The following is a 2,911-nucleotide window of genomic DNA, read 5'->3' as shown; positions in this document are numbered from 1 at the left end:
TGAAGTTAATTGTAATTTACAATATAATTAAAAGATTTTATTAAAAAATAAAAGTTTATTGTCTGTTGTTTGGTTAATAAATTACTATATATATGGAGTGAAATTTAAATTCCCAACATTTATTTAAGCGAATAAATAAATTGATCATTTGACTAATTTAAATTGATTAAAAATTCAGTTTATTTAATTCCACTATTGTGTCCTCTTTCTATAAAAAAATTTCTCTAATCTCTATCAATTTTCTTTTATGAGGTGACACTTTAGGGTGCCATTACATTTTATGATTTTTTTTTGGGTTAAAACTAAGGAATGTGCTTTACAAATTTTTTAAAAAAATTAGAAATATGCTTGTTTGAATTTATTCTTTTAAAAAAGAAACCCTAAATTTTTATTTACTGTTAGTTATACTTACCAAGTACCAGCATAACAAACTTAAGCACATTGTGATGCACATTGTCAATATTGTTATATCTTAAGTCAACTCTGGGGCCTACTAGAGTAGTTACACTTAGTCAATAGTCAATAGTCAATATGCTTTAGGGTTGACAAAATAAATGACTTTGCGTTAGGGACACCAACTATAATAAGATTTTGAGTGCCCTGATTTAGGGGGTTATTTTTTTTATGAAAGTAAAAGTAGTGATATATTTTAATATTATAATTTTGTGTTTTTTAAAATTGTGGAATGTATATAAATTGGAGAGTCTTATTTCTGTATCTTAAATTTTTTAATTTTTTTTAACAGAAATAGGACAGTCCAATTTTTGTACTTCTAATAAATTGGACGGTTCGATTTCTATACCTCTAATTAAACGGTTCTATATTTGAGAATAACATTCCAACAGTCCACATTTTAAAAAAATACCATTACCACTTCCATATAAAAACAAAAAATTCATAAAGACACAACATTATTGAAATGGCATATATTCATTATTCACCGAGAGAGAATAGATTTTAGCAAAAGCTAACTAATGATATTTATTTAAATAAAGTTTCTCAAAATCTTTATTTGAAGTTGAGGTTAGTAGTGTGAGATGGGTGAGTGTTTTGTTGTTGAAATAATGAGAAGACAATAATGTAATGCTTTTGTTCAAAGGAGAGGAGGTTACGATGCTATTTGAAGCAACCTACCATCAATAATGAAGAATGGCATTGAACGAATGGAATGATTGCAAGCCTTGAGAACTTTAAAGGGAACCAAAATGAATTCTTAGGCAGGTGAGTTAGGTAAAGTAATGATTCCCCATTTCTACTTTTTCTCAAATATGTGGTATATATAAAAATAAATTAGAGGATACTAGATTAATTTATGGGAAATTTTCTAGTGTTTACACTCAAAATCATTATGCGAGACTGTTAATAGATAGTTATAAAAATTGGATTAGTCGGTTTGATCGAAAAATTAGAAAATCGAATCTTAAATCAGTTCGATTTATCTTTTGGACTGTTTAAGAAAGAGAATCAGTATGAAAATTTTTTTAAAATGTTGTAGCTAAGCTTTATTTGAACTAAAAACCTTAATGTTGTATCATCTTTTCCTTGTCATTCAATCATCATGCTTCTTATTATTATATATGACAAATAGTAATTATACAGTATATATTCAATTACATAATTTAATTTAATTTTGTATCTTTTATTTTTTAAATTAATTATATTTTAATTATGTATCATTATTAATATAAATATAAATTTCACTAAATTTGTTAATTTGCTTGATTTATTTCAATGCTAGTATTGTGATTAAGGTTATTTATTTTGATACTCGTGTTAAAATTTACTGATATTATACTTAGATGATAGGCTTTTGTGAATTAATTGTATTCTTATTGTGTTAAATTAAGATATTATTATAGTAGTATCGACAAATTTTATATTTTTTTATATTATTTATTTTTAAAATTTGAAACTTGATTCTTCATAAAAAGTTAGTGAAGATATGTATTTCAAATTTTAGTTTTAAGTTTTTGACTATTTTATATTTTTTATTTACGTGAGACCAATTTTACTGATTCAACCAGTAATTTATCGATTGAATCAATAAACCAATTCGATCACCAGGCTTATTAATATTTGTGAATTTGCTCCAGAATCCGAGGAGCTGACCGAAATTCTGCTCCAAGCTTTTGATAATGTCATGGCCGAGATGCAAGAATATCAAGCAAAAAACAAAGAGAAAAGTTCATTATCTCACGAAGAAGCGATGTTGAGTCATGTGAATGACCTTCAAAGGCAGCCACGTGTTAGAATAAGAGGCCGTCCCAATAAAAGACTGGGATCAACCATGAAAAAAAAAGATTGCAAACGCAACAAAGAAAAAGAAAAAGGCAGCTCCAAGCGAGGTAACATTGATTTGCTTTCAATTAGGGGAAAATTCGTTTGTGCATTTTGCTAATATATGATTAATTTTGTCTTTTACAGTTGAACCTTTTAGATGGTGGATCAATGATTCAGTCAAGTTTCAGCCTTTATGATGCACAGGATATGAATTATCCCGGAGAGAATTATAGGAGTTTTAGTTTTTATTAACATAAATTTTCATTTATGTATGAGCAAAATTCGGTTCATTGAAGTTATAAGAGGGTTAATTTCTTATTGATGTTATTCTTTATTGAATAGTCATTTTTTTGTTTTTCAAATTAGCTTTCTGCAATTATGTTATGTCAAAGAGTTTAGGTGTTTCTAAAATTGAATAGATATATACACTTTTTTCGGTTCATTCAGTACATTAATTTCGGTTCATTTGTGTTTTGGGGGCTTTTGATGTTTGATAAATACCCTGAATCCATTTACTGTGAACCTATAAAAAAATAGCAGCCCAGACAGTTCCAACAGATATATACATTAACATTAGATTTCGATTAACATTCACATATATACATTAACATTAGATTTCCATTAACATTTA

The sequence above is a fragment of the Arachis ipaensis genome, chromosome B07, assembly GCF_000816755.2.
Source record: "Arachis ipaensis cultivar K30076 chromosome B07, Araip1.1, whole genome shotgun sequence".
Lineage (NCBI taxonomy): Eukaryota > Viridiplantae > Streptophyta > Magnoliopsida > Fabales > Fabaceae > Arachis > Arachis ipaensis.
The sequence above is the reverse complement of the archived record's forward strand: the minus strand, read 5'-3'. Positions refer to the sequence as shown.